Source organism: Elaeis guineensis, chromosome 5 (genome assembly GCF_000442705.2).
Source record: "Elaeis guineensis isolate ETL-2024a chromosome 5, EG11, whole genome shotgun sequence".
NCBI classification, from domain to species: domain Eukaryota; kingdom Viridiplantae; phylum Streptophyta; class Magnoliopsida; order Arecales; family Arecaceae; genus Elaeis; species Elaeis guineensis.
The window spans coordinates 78,672,225-78,693,228 of NC_025997.2; the positions used below are offsets into that span (position 1 = coordinate 78,672,225).

General features: G+C 48.7%; 1 protein-coding gene across 11 annotated transcripts in view; it reads right to left on the bottom strand.

The window, feature by feature from the left end:
• Positions 1 to 18,600: 18,600 nt before the first annotated feature.
• LOC105034850 (ABC transporter I family member 1) overlaps positions 18,601 to 21,004 on the bottom strand; it is a 55,730-nt gene continuing 53,326 nt past the window's right edge. For 4 of the 11 annotated variants that reach the window (XR_012141552.1, XR_012141554.1, XR_012141548.1 and 1 more), the window contains 2 exons: positions 19,567 to 20,226; positions 18,897 to 19,460 (listed from right to left, as the gene is read on the bottom strand). The gene's annotated coding sequence lies outside the window, so the exon portion shown is untranslated. Of the gene's footprint in view, positions 18,876 to 18,896; positions 19,461 to 19,566; positions 20,227 to 21,004 lie in introns of those variants that run through there. The other 7 variants (XR_012141547.1, XR_012141550.1, XM_073257971.1 and 4 more) reach the window with 4 other exon arrangements.

The following is a 21,004-nucleotide window of genomic DNA, read 5'->3' on the forward strand; positions in this document are numbered from 1 at the left end:
ATCGTGAGAATGAGGCAGCTAGATGTTCGAGATGCGGTCGAAGAGAGCATGAGTCTACTAATTGCCCATGGAATACTGGTTCTTATTTTAGATGTGGACAGAAAGGACACAAGATAGCAGATTGCCCCCAGATGGATGAAAATAGACCCACACAAGCAAAGGACAGAGGTCAAAGGCCGAAAACTCAAGAAAGGATCTATGCACTCATACAACAGGATGCTCAGGCCTCCAATGCTGTGGTGACAGGTATCATTCCTGTATCTGATATTCATGCTTCAGTTTTGTTTGATTCTGGTGCTACACACTCCTTTATATCTACTACTTTTATTAGACAACATGATATAGTATGTGAACCTATGAAAATTAAATTATATGTTGAGACACCTGTAGGTGGTATTTTGAGTACCGAAAGTGTGTGCAAGTCATGTAGTATCAGAATAGGAGAAAGAGAATTACCGATAGATTTGGTGGTCCTGGATATACATGATTTCGATGTCATTCTAGGAATGGATTGGCTGGCTACTTATCATGCCTCTGTGGATTGTCATAGAAAGAGAGTGAACTTTCACATACCGGAAGAATTAACTTTTAGTTTTGATGAAAGTATAGGAACCACCCCTCCATGTATTATTTCATTTGTGCAAGCTAGACAGATGCTAAGAAAGGGATGTAGAGGTTACCTAGTATCAATAAAGAATAAAGAACATGATGAATTGAAGTTACAGCATATTCCTATCGTAAATAAATTTTTGGATGTATTCATTGATGATTTAGTCGGACTACCATCAGATAGAGAATTGAATTTACCATTGAGTTGGTACCCAATACCAGTCCGATTTCTAAAGCTCCTTACAGAATGGCCCCTATGGAGTTGAAGGAGTTAAAAGATCAATTACAGGATTTATTGGATAAAGGTTTTATAAGGCCTAGTGTATCTCCTTGGGGAGTTCCAGTCTTATTTGTGAAAAAGAAGGATGGTAGTCTGAGACTTTGTATCGACTATAGAGAGTTGAATAAAAATACTATCAGAAATAAGTATCCTCTACCTCGAATCGATGATTTGTTTGATCAGTTGCAAGGTGCACAAGTCTTTTCTAAAATTGATCTTCATTCAGGATATCATCAGTTAAAAATTAAAACAGAAGACATACCAAAGACTGCATTTAGAACTCGTTATGGACATTATGAATTTCTAGTAATGCCTTTTGGGTTAACCAATGCTCCAGCAGCCTTTATGGATTTAATGAACAGAATATTTAGATCCTATCTTGATAAGTTTGTTGTCGTATTTATTGATGATATCTTGATATATTCAAGAAGCAAATTGGAGCATGAAGAATATTTACGGTGTGTACTACAAATATTGAGGAAAGAAAAGCTTTATGCCAAATTTAAAAAGTGTGAATTTTTGTTGGACAAAATAATCTTTTTATGACACATCGTATCTAAGGATGAAATTTCTGTGGATCCAGTAAAAGTGAAAGCTGTGATGCAGTGGAACAGACCTACAAATATTTCTGAAATTCGAAGTTTTCTAGGAATGGCAGGATATTATAGATGATTTGTAAAAGGATTCTCCCGCATAGCTGCACCTTTGACTCATCTTACTCAAAAAGGGGTTAAATTCGAGTGGACCGAAGATTGTGAACAGAGTTTCCAAGAATTAAAACAACGATTAGTTTCAGCCCCTATCCTTACTATACCAACAGGAGATGAAGGATTCACAATATATAGTGATGCATCTGAAAAGGGACTCGGCTGTGTATTGATGCAACATGGCAAGGTAGTGGCCTATGCCTCAAGACAATTGAAACCATATGAACAGAATTATCCGACACATGATTTGGAATTAGCTGCAGTGATTTTTGCCTTAAAAATTTGGAGACATCACTTATACGGTGCGCAGTGTGAAGTGTTTACTGATCATAAGAGTTTGAAGTATATTTTTACACAGAAAGAATTAAACATGAGACAGAGAAGGTGGTTAGAACTTGTTGGTGCAAAAATCCGCTCACGCCGGAGAAGCTGGAGTCGGGGAAGTCGCCGTCGGGACCTGCAAAGGAAGTCTTGAACTGGAGGTGGGGTTGCTCCGGCAAGACCCTCCGACGCTCAAGTCAGTTCTCTGCCTCAACAAGAATGGAGTGCTCGAACGGAGAATTTAGCAGAGTTTTAGGTAAAAATTAGAGCTTATAGAATAACGTATCTGGGTCCCCCTTTTATAGACAGAGGGGGCAACAGATTGATAGCGATGCCTGTAACCGTCCGGCAGATGGCTGCCCAGGGTCAGGCGGAATTTGCTGCGAAGAGTAGTGGAGTAGACCCGTGGCTATCACTGGGGCGTGCCACGTGGAGTCTACCGCGGGAAGTGGGGCGGCGTTTGTTGTCGCGACTTGCCAGCGGATGAGAGAATCGCGCGGTATCCGTCGCAGGAAGTGGAGCAGGATCGTGGCCATTATTGTGGCCTGCCAGGGAGTAGTGGAGCTGCGCGGAATCCATCGTAGGAAGTGGAGCAGAGCTGCGACCGTTACTGTGGCCTGTCAGGGAGTGATGGAGCTGCGCGAAATCCGCCGCAGGAAGTGGAGCAGGATCGTGGCCGTTATTGTGGCCTGCCAGGGGGCGCAGATCCATCGGCTGAAGTTCGACAGCGGTCGGAGTCCGGCCCCCGTAGGGGTCCGGGCGGAGTCCTCCTTGCGATTGGGGTCGTGGGTGGAGCCCGGCTCCCGTGGGAGTCCGGGCGGAGTCCTCTCGGAGCTGAAGTCGTGGGCGGAGCCCGGCTCCCGTAGGAGTCCGGGCGGAATCCCCTGCAATCAAAATCAGATGCGAAGTCCGGCTCTCGTAGGAGTCCGGACGAGGCTTACCGGCAGCTGATGTTGAGGACGGAGCCCGGCTCCCGTAGGAGTCCGGGCGGAGTCTACTTGCGGTTGAAATTGTTGGCGGAGTCCGGCTCCCGTAGGGGTCCGGATGAAGTCTGCTTGTGGTTGAAGTTGTTGGCGGAGTCCGGTTCCCGTAGGAGTCCGGATGAAGTCTGCTTGCGGTTGAAGTTGTTGGCGGAGTCCGGCTCCCATAGGAGTCCGGACGAAGTCTGTCTGCAGCCGCTGGGGTCGAGGATGAAGCCCGGCTCCCGTAGGAGTCCGGGCGAAGTCTCCCTGCAATTAAAGTTAAAGACGAAGTCCGGCTCCCGTAGGAGTCCGGACAAGGCTTACCGACAGCTGATATTAAGGACGGAGCCCGGCTCCCGTAGGAGTCCGGACGACGTCTGCTTGCGGTTGACGTTGTTGGCGGAGTTCGGCTCCCGTAGGAGTCCGGACGAAGTCTGCTTGCGGTTGATGTTGTTGGCGGAGTCCGGCTCCCGTAGGAGTCCGGACGAAGTCTGCTTGCGGTTGATGTTGTTGGCGGAGTCCGGCTCCCGTAGGAGTCCGGACGAAGTCTGCTTGTGGTTGAAGTTGTTGGCGGAGTCCGGCTCCCGTAGGAGTCCGGACGAAGTCTGTCTGCAGCCGCTGGGGTCGAGGACGAAGCCCGGCTCCCGTAGGAGTCCGGGCGAAGTCTCCCTGCAGTTAAAGTTAAAGACGAAGTCCGGCTCCCGTAGGACTCTGGATAAGGCTTACCGGCAGCTGATGTTAAGGACGGAGCCCGGCTCCCGTAGGAGTCCGGACGAAGTCTGCTTGCGGTTGATGTTGTTGGCGGAGTCCGGCTCCCGTAGGAGTCCAGACGAAGTCTACTTGCGGTTGATGTTGTTGGCGGAGTCCGGCTCCCGTAGGAGTCCGGACGAAGTCTGCTTGCGGTTGACGTTGGCGACGAAGCTCGGCTCCCGTAGGAGTCCGGGCGGACCTCCTGGAGCCGATTCTACTGAGGACTTCGGCTGTGGATATTTTATACCCAACACCAGTCCCCCTACTTCCGAGTTTGAATTTCGAACGAAGGAAGTACAGAGAGAGAGATGGGCACAGCTGAAGCCGTCCCCTTGAATCCTGCGCACTGCCGCCCCCAGATATTTTGGCATTAAATGTGCGCGTGCTGGAGTCTTTTCGAATTGGGGCGGTACGAAGGGACTCTTCAAAATTCCCGCAGGTACATTGGCCCAGGTACGGTGCAATTATAGTCCTGTCAACCGTCAGCCGCTTTTAGCCGCCTGCCAGGGGGAGTGGGACACGTGCCGGGTGCGGACTGGCTTGGGGGGATTCGCGATCATTATGGCGTCGGATCCCAAGGTCTATTTAAACCCATCCTCCCACCTTTAGGTGCCCTATTCCGTTCCAGAGTTCTTATCAACGTCTGCCTTCTCTTCGAGAGCCCTGTTTCAGTGGGCGTCTTCTTGAGCCGTAGGGGTCTTCTGTTTTCGTCCCTCTGGTCCCTCAGAGCGATATAGGTTAGTTCCGGCACCACCAACCTTCTTCCCACCGCCTAGGGACTTCTTCTCTGTCCTTATTTTTTGCATCCCTCCGAGTTAGCTTCTTGTGGCCTCTCGTCCCCCCTTCTATCCGTCTTCTTAGGGACCTTTAGAGCCCCCCTTCGAAACTACTCGAAATGTCTTCTGGTTCTTCTGCTCCCTGCAGTTCCGGGAGCTCTTCCGCCTCAAACCCCCAGGTCCCCGGCCCTGTGGACGAACCTGCGTCTGGGGCTGGGCTCCGTCCGATTTTCACGCCGGGCGCCATTCCCTATTCACTGACCTCGAAGGAACTCCTTCTGATAAGGGTTCAGTACAGAGTTCCTTCGGAGTACGACCTGGAGCTGCTTGGCCCTTCTGACCGGGCCAGCACTCCCCCTCCCGACCACTTTTGTCTGTACCAGGAAGCGTTCCGTGCCGGACTCCGGCTTCCACTTCCTTCCTTTGTCGTTGCCCTCTTCCGTTTCTTAGACATCTCCTTGGCTTCCGTGGCCCCGAATTCTTTTAGGTTCTTGATAGGATTTCTCTCCCTCTGCCACGTAGTCGAGGTCCGGCCATCCCTCTCCTTATTTAGGCACTTCTATACCTTCAAGCGTCATCCTTCGGCGAAAGACTGGTGGTACTTCTCCCCTCAGTTCGGCAAGAAGGGGTTATTGAAAGGCGCCCCTTCTTCGATCCATAATTGGAAGGAGAAATACCTCTTCGTCCACTGCCCGACCCTGAGGCTGGGCCTGCCCCCTTGGGGCTCTCTGAGGGATTCTGTCCGTCGGGCCCCTAGCCTGGGGGAGGACGACCTCCAGGCTGCCCGGAAGCTTCTAGCTTATTCCGCTCCTTCCCTTCCCAATCTTCTGAGGGAGCAGCTTCTTTTCAACATCGGCCTGAGTCCCCAGGATCCAGCGAGTATTCATCTTTTACCTCATCTTTTCTTTTCATGCCTTTCTTCTCTTCTTCTCTTTACCTCCTCTTCCTTCTCTCTCTCTTTCCCCTCTGTTTCTTTCTTTCTCTCCCTCTTTCTCTTTTTTTTTTTTTTTTTTTTTTGCTCTTTGACTGATTGGTTTGCTTCTTTTTCCTCTTTTCTTTTCTCTCTCTCTTTTCCTCTTTTTCTTCTCTTTTCTTTCTTCTTCTTCTTCTTTTTTTCTTTTTTTTTTTTTTAGGAATGGACGTCGAAGCAGCGCGGATGCTCGCCAGGGGCCTGAGGGCTCACAAGAGAAAGGGCACTGCGACCTTCGGATCGGCGAAGAGGGCCAGGGCGAAGGAGTCGAGCTTAGCTGCACCCATCCAAGTGGCCCCAGCCATCGACATTCCCTCGGATGCCGAGCCAACGGCTCTCCGGGCCTCCTCGAGGAGTCCGCCGACTGGGGCTCCCATTCCGGGGGTTCGCTCTACGGAGGTACCCGCCGTGGGGAAAAGAAAGAAATCGATGGCCCGCAGGGCGAGTAGCCGCCGAACTACTGCGGACGAGTCCCTCTGCTCCGAAGAGGGGTCGGAGAATCCCTTCAACGATAGGGACTTGATCAGGTGGCTGATCGACGGCTGCATCCTGCCTGACGTCGTGGAGAAGATCGACCGCGCCGATCCTTAGCAGCGGGCTTGGGATTCTTTGGGGTCCTTCCTTGAGGTAAGCGACTCTTCATTTACATGGCTATTCGGCCTTTGTTCTGATTCCCTAGCCGCCCTTGCAGATTGGGCACCAGCTCCTCGTCTATATCGAGGCGGTGAGCCGCACGAGGAGGGACATCCTCCAGGTGGAGGAACGCTGTCAGGCGGAGGTTGCTCGCCTCCAAGCAAAGACGGTCGAGGTAGCCGCCCTCCAGGAGGCCCTGAAAAGGGAGAAGCAAGCCCGAGAGGAGGAGAGGCAGATCTTGGAGGAATCGGCGAGGAAGGCGGAGGCCAAGGTCGCCAACTTGGTCGAGCAAACTCCGATCCTGGTCTCAGAGGTCAGAGCTCTTGTGGTGGAGGAATTCAAGGCCTCCGCGGAGATGAGGGACCTGAATGTCCAATTTGGCCAGGAAGCATTCATTAAGGGGCTCGAGCTCTGCCAAGAGAAAGTGGCCAGAAAATTTCCAGAGCTCGACCTCAGCTTCCTAGGCGAGGAGTCTGAAGACGAGGCCGGTCCCTCGTCAGCCGCCACTGCTGTCGCAGCCCCCGCACCGGAGACGCCGAGTTCTCCACCCCCCGCCCCTGAGGTCTGAGACCTCCGATCTTGTACCTTTACTTCGTCGCAATTTTTCTTTTCTGTTTGTCTTTAAAAACCATTCAATCAATAAAGTTGAATTTCTTGTTGCGGACGGCTTCTCCTTCTCCCCCCTCCTTCTCTCTGCTTTTCCTCCTACAATGAGTCATGCTTTGACGCTTTTGCCTTTTGATGGCAGTGCCCTGCAGAAGCGCTCCCCCTGCCCCTGGGGGTCCCGCTGAAATCGACGATCCAGCGGCTGAAGAAGGAGGTCCTTCACCTGACAAAGAAGTTGAAGAGGACGGAAGGCGAGCTCCGCAAATCGAGAGAAGGTCACTCTGAAGCCACCGCTGAGGCCACCCACTTTCGGAGTCTTCATGTGAAGGGGATCATGGAGTATAGCCGGAGGAAGGCGAGCTTCGCAAAGGAACTCGAGGAATGCAAGAAGAGCGCCAGCGACCGAATTTGGGCCCAGGCCGCCAGGATCAGTGCCCTCAAGGTGGAACTGTCAGCTGCGAAGGGGAAGATCGGCCAGCTGGAAGGAAATTCATCCCGGCTCTTGGCCCGGGTCGACGATGACCAGAGGTGGTCGCAGAAGGTCTCCGACCTTCAGCAGCAGCTTCAGGACGCCGAGGTGAGCCACGACGTGCAACGGGCTAGCTGGCGCAGGCAGTTGGAAGAATATAAAGGGAGATTCAGGACGGCGGCCGACGAAGTCGTCCGTCTCCAGAGGCAGCTGGCTAACAGGGCACAGCTTACTTCTGCCCAAGATTCTGAAGAGCTCCAAGCCCTAAGAGGCACCGTTGAGGGGATTTCTGTCTTCCTCGGAGAAAAGATAGCTGAGCTGCAACAACTGAAGATCCAACTGGCACTCGAGCGGCGGGCCGTCGCGGATGCGGAGGCAGAATCCGAGGTCTTGAGGAAGAGGCGTCGAGAGGCGGAAAACGAGAGCCAGCGACTTCGTCGGGCGCTCCAGGATGCGCTGCAGAAAAGGGGAGAGCTAGAAGAAGAAATTGAGAATCTGAGGCAGTCCTGGTTAAGGGATGGAGTAGATAATTCTAGGTCGGAGGGAGCAGGGCCTCCTTAGAGCTCTTTTCGTCTTTCTGTCTTTTCATGTATTTACTTCCTTTTTGTCGTTTTGCCTTTCTTTCCTTGGCCTTCCGGACTTTGTAGCGTGTATGTCGGAAATGGAATGAAAAGGGCATTTTGTGTTACCTCGTCCGCGCGTTGCACTAAATTGCCGTCCGCCGAACTCTTCTTGTCGTTTGACTTGTCTGATGTAGACGTCGTTGGGGAGTGCCCGGCCGTTGATGCGTTAACTCGCCTTTCTTGTCATACACGGCCGCAAGCCCGAGCTTGACCGTCCGGGCTCCGCATTATTTCAGGGATGTCGTTGTCTTCCTAACCGGTGTCGAAAGTCTCTTTAGCGGCCGGAGGTGTTCGGTAGGAACTCTCTGTTTCAGTTGGGACGAAGTCCTTTAGGTCTTTTGGTGTGGTTCATCCTTCATCTGTTCCCGTCGTAGTTCGTCATCCTTCCTTTTTAATTTTCCTCCTCTTCTCAGAGTGAGGGCCTTCCCCCCGCTTTTCGCGGGGTTGCAAAGGAGCGAGGAGATGCCGATGAGGGGCTTTTTCCTTTCACCCGATCTTGTTGGGCGGCCAGGCTTCGCCACCATCAGCTCTTGCTGCAGAAGTCGTGGGTGGAATTCGGCTCCCGTAGGAGTCCGGGTGGGATCTTCCTTGGCGTCGTGTACGGAGCCCGGCTCCCGTAGGAGTCCGGGTGGAGTCTTCCTTGGCGTCGTGGACGGAGTTCGGCTCCCGTAGGAGTCCGGGTGAAGTCTTCCTTGGCGTCGTGGATAGAACCCGACTCCCGTAGGAGTCTGGGTGAAGTCTTCCTTGGTGTCGTGGACGGAGCCCGGCTCCCGTAGGAGTCCGGGTGAAGTCTTCCTTGGCGTCGTGGACGAAATCCGGCTCCCGTAGGAGTCCGGGTGAAGTCTTCCTTGGCGTCATGGATGGAGCCCGGCTCCCGTAGGAGTCCGAGTGAAGTCTTCCTTGGCGTCGTGGATGGAGCTCGGCTCCCGTAGGAGTCCGGGTGAAGTCTTCCTTGGCATCGTGGACGGAATCCGACTCCCGTAAGAGTCTGGGTGAAGTCTTCCTTGGTGTCGTGGACGGAGCCCGGCTCCCGTAGGAGTCCGGGTGAAGTCTTCCTTGGCGTCGTGGACGGAACCCGGCTCCCGTAGGAGTCCGGGTGAAGTCTTCCTTGGCGCCGTGGACGGAGCCCGGCTCCTGTAGGAGTCCGGGCCTTCCACTTTGCTCGAGCCAGGGCGAGGTTCTCCTCCCGTTCCCAGCTTGGCTGTGGGGGCGCGTTAGGGCGCTGTAAGGCCTCTCCCCCCATCCGGTCTAAAAGAACCGGGCCTTCGATTTTGCTCATGCCAGGACGAGGTTCTCCTCCTGTTCCTGACATGGCTGTGGGGGCACATTAGGGCGTTGTAAGGCCTCTCCCCCCATCCGATCTAAAAGAACCAGGCCTTTGACTTTGCTCATGTCAGGACGAGGTTCTCCTCCTGTTCCTGACATGGCTGTGGGGGCACATTAGGGCATTGTAAGGCCTCTCCCCCCATCCGGTCTAAAAGAACCGGGCCTTCGACTTTGCTCATGTCAGGACGAGGTTCTCCTCCTGTTCCTGACATGGCTGTGGGGGCACATTAGGGCGTTGTAAGGCCTCTCCCCCCATCCGGTCTAAAAGAATCGGGCCTTTGACTTTGCTCATGTCAGGACGAGATTCTCCTCCTGTTCCTGACATGGCTTTGTTTTTGGAGGGATCATATCCAGTCATAATAAATCCATGCCAGATGGGAAGAGTACGTCAAATAGAAAGAAATTTAGATTCAAGGTGAAATCGTAAGTGATACATTTACAGATTTTTCGAGTCCCACGGTCGCGGGTGGTCCGCTCCTCCTTGAGGCCCTCCGGTGATGGAGTCGATGGTCCCGATGGGAGGCCAGTCCCCGGTTTGCTCCTCCCTTCTTGGCGGTTCAGGCTGCGGAAGGGCCCTTGGCCGGTCTCCTCTACCCTCAGGCCTGCGGCGGATGAACCTGTCGAGTCGACCTCGTCGAATGAGCTCCTCAATCTCGTCCTGGAGCTGGATGCATTCCTCTGTGTCGTGGCCGTGGTTGCGGTGGTAGAGGCAGAACTTGTTGGGGTTGCGCTTTCCGGGGTGTGTGCGCATCCTCTCCGACCTAGGGAGCTGCTCCCTGACCTCCATCAGCACCTGGGCCTTCGAGGCGTTGAGGGGGGCGTAGCTGCGGAATCTCCCTGGTGGGGAACCCCGCCGAACCCCGCAATCCGGGCTTCTCTGCCTGCGCGCCCGGAGTGGAGTATGGGCGCGCTTATGCCCAGGAGGGGATCGAGAACGCAGTCGGGCTTCCTTTGGCCTTTTCTCAACTGCGGGCTTACTCGAATCTCCCGCTTGCTGCTCCCTCGCCGTCTCTTCATCCTTCATTTTGAAGGCTTCTTCCGCTCGAGCGTATCCTTCAGCCCGAGCCAGCAAATCAGCAAAATCCCTGGGATACTTCTTCTCCAGGGAGAACAAAAGATCATTCTTCTGAAGGCCGCCTTTCAGGGTGGCCATGGCAACTGATTGGTCCAGGTTCCGGACCTCCAGTGCCGCGATGTTGAAGCGGTTGATGTAGGCCCGTATGGACTCTCCTTCCCTCTGCTTGATGTTGTTGAGGGACTCCGAACCCTTCCGGGGGCACCGGCTGCTGACAAAATGGGCCACAAATTGGTGGCTTATTTGATCGAAGGAAAAGATGGTACCCGATTTCAAAGTCGAGTACCAGTTCCTCGCCGCTCCCTTCAAGGTAGATGGGAAAGCCCGGCATAAGATGGCATCAGGAGCACCGTGAAGCAGCATCATCGACCGAAAGGCCTCCAGATGATCAATCGGGTCCGAAGTCCCGTCGTAGCTTTCGAACTGGGGAAGCTTAAAGTTTGACGGGATCGGTTCCTGCATGATCATTTGGGAGAAGGGAGGGTCAGTACAAATATCCTCACCATAAGCGGGGGGCGCATGGCGGAGTTCTTCAATCCGTCGGTTCATCTCCTGGAGCCTTCGATCCAGGAAATCCTCTCGACTTTGAGTCTCGAGGGTCCTCTGGCAGAACGGGGGCAGGGACCTTCCAGGGGTGGAGTCGTAGTCCGATTGAGGGCTCTCTACCCTCGGGTTTGTTTTCCCAGGAAGGATGGGGCGGCTGGCCCAGGTGGCCCGCCCCGCCGCCGGGTTCTGGCATTCCGGAGACACCCTTTCCGAGTGCGCCGACGCCTGCGGCTGCTGCTGCTGCATTGCTTGCACAGCTTCGACGAGGCCTCTGACCTGCTGTGCCAGCAAGTCAAACTGTTCCGCACCGACCGCCGCCGCCGTAGGAGGAGGAGGAGGTTGTTGAGAAACAGGAGGGGAGGCCGGAGCCTGAGATCTGGCCGCGGAGGTCGTGGACCGTCGCGTGGACACCTTGCGTGGAGGCATTGAGTATGGATCCCGTGGGGGGAAACAAGGAGTGGGTGCCGGAGGAAACGATCGGAGGCGGCTCCGTTGAGCGCTCCTTCAAGAACAATGGTACTGCGAAGACACGGCCCTTCCTCTAGCGCCAATCCTGTTGGTGCAAAAATCCGCTCGCGCCGGAGAAGCTGGAGTCAGGGAAGTCGCGGTCGCCGTCGGGACCTGCAAAGAAAGTCTTGAACCAGAGGTGGGGTTGCTTTGGCAAGACCCTCCGACGCTCAAGTCAGTTCTCTGCCTCAACAAGAATGGAGTGCTCGAACAAAGAATTTAGCAGAGTTTTAGGTAAAAACTAGAGCTTATAGAATAACGTATCTGGGTCCCTCTTTTATAGACGGAGGGGGCAGCAGATTGATAGCGATGCCTGTAACCGTCCGGCAGATGGCTGCCCAGGGTCAGGCGAAATTTGCTGCGAAGAGCAGTGGAGTAGACCCGTGGCTATCACTGGGGCGTGCCACGTGGAGTCTGCCGCGGGAAGTGGGGCGGCGTTTATTGTCGCGACTTGCTAGCGGATGGGAGAATCGCGCGGTATCCGTCGCAAGAAGTGGAGCAGGATCGTGGCCGTTATTGTGGCCTGCCAGGGAGTAGTGGAGCTGCGCGGAATCCGTCGTAGGAAGTGGAGCAGAGCTGCGACCGTTACTGCGGCCTGTCAGGGAGTGATGGAGCTGCGCAGAATCCACCGCAGGAAGTGGAGCAGGATCGTGGCCGTTATTGTGGCCTGCCAGGGGGCGCAGATCCATCGGCTGAAGTTCGGTAGCGGTCGGAGTCCGGCCCCCGTAGGGGTCCGGACGGAGTCCTCCTTGCGGTTGGGGTCGTGGGTGGAGCCCGGCTCCCGTGAGAGTCCGGGCGGAGTCCTCTCGGAGCTGAAGTCGCAAGCGGAGCCCGGCTCCCGTAGGAGTCCGGGCGGAATCCCCTGCAATCAAAATCAATGCGAAGTCCGGCTCTCGTAGGAGTCCAGACGAGGCTTACCGGCAGCTGATGTTGAGGACGGAACCCGACTCCCGTAGGAGTTCGGGCGGAGTCTACTTGCGGTTGAAATTGTTGGCGGAGTCCGGACGAAGTCTGCTTGCGGTTGAAGTTGTTAGCGGAGTCCGGCTCCCGTAGGAGTCCGGACGAAGTCTGCTTGCAGTTGAAGTTGTTGACGGAGTCCGACACCCGTAGGAGTCCGGACGAAGTCTGTCTGCAGTCGCTGGGGTCGAGGACGAAGCCCGGCTCCCGTAGGAGTCCGGGCGAAGTCTCCCTGCAATTAAAGTTAAAGACGAAGTCCGGCTCCCGTAGGAGTCCGGACAAGGCTTACCGGCAGCGATGTTAAGGACGGAGCCCGGCTCCCGTAGGAGTCCGGACGACGTCTGCTTGCGGTTGACGTTGTTGGCGGAGTCCGGCTCCCGTAGGAGTCCGGACGAAGTCTGCTTGCGGTTGATGTTGTTGGCGGAGTCTGGCTCCCGTAGGAGTCCGGACGAAGTCTGCTTGCGGTTGATGTTGTTGGCGGAGTCCGGCTCCCGTAGGAGTCCGGACGAAGTCTGCTTGCGGTTGAAGTTGTTGGCGGAGTCCGACTCCCGTAGGAGTCCGGACGAAGTTTGTCTGCAGCCGCTGGGGTCGAGGACGAAGCCCGACTCCCGTAGGAGTCCGGGCGAAGTCTCCCTGCAATTAAAGTTAAAGACGAAGTCCGGCTCCCGTAGGAGTCCGGACAAGGCTTACCGGCAGCTGATGTTAAGGACGGAGCCCGGCTCCCGTAGGAGTCCGGACGACGTCTGCTTGCGGTTGACGTTGTTGGCGGAGTCCGGCTCCCGTAGGAGTCCGGACGAAGTCTGCTTGCGGTTGATGTTGTTGGCGGAGTCCGGCTCCCGTAGGAGTCCGGACGAAGTCTGCTTGCGGTTGATGTTGTTGGCGGAGTCCGGCTCCCGTAGGAGTCCGGACGATGTCTGCTTGCGGTTGACGTTGGCGACGAAGCTCGGCTCCCGTAGGAGTCCGGGCGGACCTCCTGGAGCCGATTCTGTTGAGGACTTCGGCTGTGGGTATTTTATACCCAACAGAACTGTTGAAGGATTATGATTTAACAATCCATTATCATCCGGGAAAAGCTAATGTTGTTGCTGATGCCCTTAGTAGAAAATCTGTGAGAAATTTGGCAGTTTTAATTACACATCAAAACCAATTATTGGAGGATATAAGAAAACTGAAATTAGACATCCGAATATATGACTCAACAGTACGGTTAGCCAACATGAGGATTCAGCCAACACTCATTGAAAGAATTTCAGTTGTCCAGAATGATGATCCACAACTAATAAAAATAAAGAATTCAGTGGAAACTGATATTCAATCTGAATTCAAGATACATGAAGATGGTTCGTTGAGGTTCGAAAATAGGATTTGCGTACCCAATGATTCAGCACTCAAGCATGAAATACTTCAGGAGGCACATCAGACCGGTTATACAGTTCATCCGGGAGGTACTAAGATGTATAGAGACTTAAAGGAAATGTACTGGTGGAATAATATGAAGAGAGAGATCGCTCAATTTGTGGCTCAATGTTTGGTGTGTCAACAAGTTAAAGCTGAACATCAGAGACCTGCGGGACTATTTCAACCTCTGGATATTCCAGTATGGAGTGGGAACATATCACTATGAATTTTGTAACTGGACTACCGAAGACTCCCAGTAAAAATGATGCAGCCTGGGTGATTGTGGACCGATTGACAAAGTCTATACATTTTCTACCAATTAGAGTTGGATTTACTTTGGAAAGACTAGCAAAGTTGTATATGAAAGAAATTGTAAGGCTACATGAAATTTCAGTGACCATCGTATCGGATCGAGACACCAGATTTATATCACAGTTTTGGAAGAGCTTACACAAGGTATTAGGAACAAAATTGAACTTCAGTACAGCTTTTCATCCACAGATTGATGGTCAGTCAGAGAGAACTATTCAGATCTTAGAAGATATGTTGAGAACCTGTATTTTGGATATGAAAAGTACATGGGATGAGCATCTACCTTTAATTGAGTTCGCTTACAATAACAGTTATCAGGCTAGCATTAGTATGGCACCTTATGAAGCTTTATATGGTAGAAGATGTCGATCACCGATTCACTGGGATAATGTTGGTGAGCGGAGAATATTAGGTTCCGAACTTGTTCAACAAGCAGTCGAGAAGATTCAATTAATTAAAGAACGACTTCGGACAGCACAAAGCAGATAGAAAAGTTATGCAGACAACAGGAGACGAAAATTAGAATTTCAAGTTGGTGACCACGTATTTCTCAAAGTATCTCCTTCAAAAGGAATCTCAAGATTTGGCATTCGTGGCAAATTGAATCCTAGATATGTGGGTCCGTTTGAGATTTTAGAAAGGATTGGTGAGGTGGCTTATCGACTTGCCTTACCCCCTTCACTTGCAGGAGTACATAATATTTTTCATGTTTCTATGTTAAAGAAATATTTACCAGACCCAAGTCACATCGTGAAACTTGAACCAGTACAAGCCAGAAAAGATCTAACATATGAAGAATATCCGATACGGATCGTGGACCGTAAAGAACAGGTGCTGAGACGTCGCAACATTCCTTATATCAAGGTACAGTGGAGTCGACATTCGGAAAAAGAAGCTACTTGGGAGCTAGAGGAAGAAATGAAGCAAAAATATCCCCAGCTCTTCGAGACCACAGGTATGAAAAATTTCGAAGATGAAATTTCTTTTAGGGGTGAAGAATGTCATAGCCCAAGCCCATAATGTCAAGACCCAAGCCCACAAAAAAAAAAAACAAAAACAAAAACAAAACAGAGGAAAATCGGGAAGAAGACTCCTGATAGGAGTCTTCTTCTCCGGCGAGACCCCAGCTATTTGGGAGTCCTAGGACCTCTCGAAGTCCTAGGACCCTCTATAAGAAGACCCTCCTTTCCCTAGAAATCGATCATCGGCCTCCTCCCTCTCTCTTTCTCCCTGTTTTTTTCGATCGGAGCCGCGGACACCGTCTTGATTCTCATCGTGATTGCTCGCCGGTGGGGTCACCGGAGGCCGAGGTAAGTCTTCCTCCCCTTCCTCTCTTCCTTCCCTTTCCTCCCATACCCTTGTGCGTGACGGCCGGCGACGAGTGTCGCCGATTTTCGGTCGGGAAAGAGACCCCTGTTTTGGGCCTCTTTTTCCTTGATTTTCCGACGCCGGCGATCGCAATCGACTATCGGCCATGCTCCTCCGTAACCGGGAGAGCAGCCTCCCTCTACCGCCGGCCTCCGCCGCGGCGGCCGCGGCCTGAAGGGCCCGGCAAAAGGAGGGGACGTCGGTCCCCTGTTTCGGCGTGGAAAGAGCCGAGAAGAAGAAGAAGAAGAAAAAGAAGGAAAAAAAAAAGAAAAAAAAAAGAAGAAAAAAAAAGAAGATGAAAGGAGAGAGAGAAACTTTCTCTCTCTGCTCTCTCTCTCTTTTAGATTTTTAAGATTTATGGAATTAAATAAAAAAAATAATAATAATAATAAAATAATAATAATAAATAAATAAAATAAATATAATTAGGGTGTCCATGGATTAGTCCAAAAATCTTGGATGTTGTCGTCAAGCTGATCCTCGTGGGACATTAGATTTTAACAATTTTAGTTATTTCTTTTAATTCGATAAAATTTTGATTAAAAAATATGATATTTGACGTATCAGGTTCAGAGAAGGATTTTCGAGATTCCTAGAATTTCTAGTTGGATTTTCTTTTGAAGTAAGTAGTATTTACTTTTACTGAATTTATCTGGTAAAATTTTGAATTAAATAAATTTATGCATGCTTGTGATTGAAATTATTTATTGAAATAATTGTTGAAATTATTTATAATTAAAGTTAATTGTAGAAAATTATTTATAATTTAAGTTATTTGTTGAACAATTATTATGATGATATATGATCTCAAAGAATGATATGATTGATTTGATTCGAATATCATTTATTTATATTATTTTTGAAAATAATATATGAATTGGAAGACAATATTAAATTGACAACCTGACTGTGTTGAGGACCCCGCCAATGGGGGCATATACGTTGGCAATTGACTGTCTTGAGGGTTTATGTCGCCAGCGAGACCAACGACATGTCGCCAAAGAGACCAGCGACAAACCACCAGTGAGACCAGCGGTTCTAAAGGACTTGGCTGCCAGATGATTCGCAGCCCACCGCAAGCAGATACGCGGTATTATGATCCTGCCACAGGGATAATGTGGTCATAGTCATGGTTGGTAAGAAGAACTTAAGAAATTGATGAATCTTAGATGAAAAGCATAATTTGAGATTATGATAAATTGATTTTTATATATGATTGATAGTATGATTATGATTTCATGAAATTACATATTGATTTTGTTATATCAGTAAATCGATATGTATTGTATTATTTGTCTGATTTATTCAGTTAAAAGTATACACTGCTTACTGGGCTGTTTAGCTCATGATGAGTTTTATGTTTTTCTTACAGATCCAGAAAATTAACGTGATGCGAAATTTCGGTTGGGAGAGCGATTAGAGATGGAGTTAGCTCATTGATTTAGAATTTTTTTTTCAGAATTGATTCAAGACTTTTAGTTTTGTTTTAACTTTGTCAGACAGTTATTTTCTTTTGAACACTGAGTTTTGATTTGTTATTTGAACTAAGGTTTGATTATTAAATATTAAAAAATTTATTTAACTTTGTGTGAAGATATCATGATGAGATGTCTTGCATGCTTATGGGAAAAGTATTCTATGAGTATGCGGCGGTTGCCATGACCCTCGATTCAAATCTCGGATCGGGGGCGTGACACAACCCAACCTCAAAATCCTTCAATTCTAAACTAACCTAACTCCATCCTAAGCTAAATTTGAGTTGGACCGATTAGCTAGGTTGGATTGGGTTGGGTTGGTCAAGTTAAGTTGGGTTGTGCCATATAAATTGGACTAAATTAGGTTAGATAGGAATTTTAAGATAGGGAAAAGTTCTGGAATATTTTTGTTGAACTACTTTTTGGTGAACTGAGATCTCCAACTCATTAATTTCAATGATTACACATAAATTAACAAGATTAAAATATAATTTTCTGAACATATAAATAATATATATTAAATATAAATATGAATTATTATTTATGTATTCATATATCAGTTTGGATCAGGTTAAATCAAGTATGGCAGGATTAGGCTGGGTTCGATTGAGGTTGTGTCCAGTTGGATCAGGGTCAAGTTCAATTGGGTTGAAGGTCAATCTCAAAGAAACCTTGAGGGCTGGAATCGGACCAGGTCGGGTTGGATTTGCCTCGAGCCCAAACTTAGCCCAAAATAGTGGGCTTTAAACTAGGCCCAAGGCCAAAATTTGTCTAGGTTAGGGGAGCCCGAAACCAAGTCTAACCTAAAGGCCCAATCAAACCAAAAGCAAATAAACTTTCAATCAAATCCTATTAAGCATGACTAGGCCTAACCTGAACCCTAATCTAGACCTAACACCAAACCCTAATCACAATCCTTCACCATTTCTTACCAAAAAAGAAATAAAGGAAGAAGAACAACAACAACCTCACCAACCACCATCCTGACATTCACCATCTCCCTATCCTGCCACTGACCGTCATTGCACAACACTACTGGTTACAAGGAAAAGAGGGAGGCGAGGGTGAGCCTGGAAACCGAAGGTAAGAGGGGCTGGAGTTAAGAACGGAGAGAACTAGATCATCATATCATGTAGGGGCGAGATGGCAGTGAGCTGCTAGACGTACAACATGGGGGTGGAGGCTTAAGGCAGAGAGCGGAAATAGGGAGAGAGACACACACAGATAGAGAGAGAGAGTCATGGAGCGTTCGCAGTAATAATAATGAGTTAAGGCTTGGGCTTTAAGTAAGCCTTCAGGCCCGGCTTATTTCTTGTTTGGGCCCGGCTTATTTCTTGTTTGGGTTCTACCGCCCGAGCCCAAACTCAATATAAACCTTCTGAGATAAGGCCCAAAAAAATGACCTTAACCCAGAGGTTGGGATGAAACTTTCGCCCCCAAGATCTGTCCAAATTTATAGAATCTTAATACCGCCAATAAGCCGGTTGGGAGGGGGAGTTCGAGTTGATTCTAACCCAAGCCGTATGCCCGAGGTTAGTCCTGGTCATAGTCTCTCTCTCTCTCTCTCACACACACACACACACATCATCATCATCACAAATCAAGTGATTTTGGATGGCTCATAATCTTATTCCCATAAGATAACTTTCATGTTAATATGCACCTCAGCTAGTAGTACAGAGACCTTGAGCTGTCTCTCTCTCTCTGAATCTTGATCCACCCTTCGGAGTTTCTATAGAAGACATTACTGAGTTCAGTTTTCTATTCCTAAAGAAAATAAGATATGCATAAAGTAAAATTAGGAGATACATCTATCAATATAATTGTATAAAAAGTAAAAGTTCTAATCCTTTGCAACTGAAGTTTCTCAGTTGCCAACGAAAATTTAAAAAAAAGACAATCCATCCATGAAGTACAACAGTATATTTATTTATTGCTCAAGTTGTATAAAGGAACAAGAGTTCTTATCCTCTCAGATTTGTGGTTCAACTGGAGAGGTCTAATTTCATATTATTAACCATCAATGTATCGCAAAACACAGTCGACAGTTGGACACTGCACAGATATAGGTCTTCACCCCCACTCAATCACCAGCCATTGCAGACACTGTATGATGGACTAAATCTCTTCAATTCAACTCCAAATGGGAGATGACCGAATGCTCAAACAGAAATGAGTAACTTCATATTTGCAACAATAGGTAAGCTGAAATCAAAATTTTGGAAATGAATCATAATGCCTGATTATCACATGAATAAAATATATAAACAGAACAGGATTTGTTAATTCTGATGACCGTAAAAATGAAAAATAACCTTGTGAGTTGTTCTCTCTTAGACCTTATACCAGATCACATTAAGATGTGGCGCATTAGGAGAGAGTTGGCAAGTTCGTGGCAAATATCACATAGTTTTGTAAAACCCATTTCCTTGTTCTGGACAACCCTTCAATTTACTAACAAAAGGCTAAAAGCTACCATTTATCCACCATAAAACTATATACAGGAAGTTCTGGAACTTGGAAAAATATGTTTGCAGTGACGAATTATTACAATTACAAGATCCAGTGCACAGAGCCCAACACGTATTCAGTAGCCAAACAACTCTCCTTGGGTCCATATAGAAGGTCATATTTATGGACTCAAATCTGCCAAGAATCTGGCCTGCAGGAATGATTGAATGCAATGCTGCCCCACTCAAACCGACCACCAGGTCATCTCACTGTGGTATACCAGGCCAGAGTACTAAACTCTTGTGGGGCTACGGAAAATACCTTCTCAGACAAGATTATCTGCACATTAAATCACAACATTCATCATGATATCTACCATTCAGCGACAACAGTCGTCTTTCATGCGGAAGACCAATGAGGTCACTATTCATGGTCTAGTTCTCACCTATGAGCTTAAAACTGTAAGTAGAAATGGTGTCTTGCTGTGGAAGAAAGATGCAGGCATGCTATAATAGTGTCAGCTCAGATACACTGATCTAAAACTTTAGTGCATCCCAATGCATGCTCATGTCCCTCTATGCTTCATACCCCTCCAAAGTCAGTTTCTTGTAATTTAAGTGAGTTGACTTTCAAGAGAGTAAGATCTCATGCCGAATGAAACCTAAGAAGTAATTGCTAAATAATTTCTAGAATGGCGGTACAAATATTAACTAGAGTAATGTACATGCATGGTAATTTATCTCAACTCGTTGAATTCCTTTCAGAGGTAGTGCAGATTTGAAGCATCCGAAAGGCTATTTGATCTGAAAAACTCCAGCCTTCACTTGAGAGGGGAGCAACATCAATGCAATGGTCCCATGCTCATCAATGGAACAGCTCTTTAAAACTTGAGCAACAGCACACAGATTACTGCAAATAAAAAATACTTCCAAACCCAAAGAACCCAGCCCAAGACCAGTGGACACAGAGTGAGTTGCCTCTTGTTAGGTCATCTTTAGCATGTTTGGGTAATTCATTAAATTTTGGCTCCACTGGTTCAACTTGATCTTTCAAGAAGAAAGGTAGCTTGATAGAATTCAATCTTTCTCTGCAAGATATCATTTCCCTACAAATGTGAACTTTATTAACAATGATGCAGGTCACAGCCAAAAAATTAAGCAAGATGCTGATCATCTCAGAATACTGCAAGCCTAGTTTAGGAATGACGATATCTTAGAGCTAGGTATACAAAATTCACCTCGGGTTATTGTCTGAAGCTTATTGAGGTAAGCATCTGAGTTTAGTGTTAAAAATTTGAGAGTGGACACAAGATTTGTCATAAGTCAAGATACCAAGGATGTTACTAAAGTTTCAAGTGAGAATACTCATCTAGTAGGTGCCAAGAGCATAGCAAAGAAAACTATAAAGCAAGAACTTGGACAAATGGCAAGAATCCCAAAGCAATCTAAAATCAAAAGATACATCAGAACCTTTAAAGCTAAGCATTTTATTCCAAGACCCAGGAGACAACAACCAAAGAAGCCATTGAAACTGAACAGGGCAGTTGAAATGAGGCTTTGATAACAATTCACTAGCAGCTGGCAATGACTGACAGCCAGCTGGCAATGACCCATGACTAGAAATAGGTGATCATGCTTCCGTTTTGTAATCATAATTCTCATATGTATACTTGAGATAAATAGTCCTGGCTGTTGAAACTGTCATATTATCTAAGGGATTGGGACCTCCAAATGTAGATCTAGTTTGTCTTGTCTTCAACAAACAAAAAGTCAAAATGTAGAGATTTCGGCTCACAGGTCCTTGATGCTCGATAAGGAGGTCCTTGTTGAAACGCTATACAAAATTTCTAGAGAACTGGAAAAGTTGATCAAGTGTGAAGATGC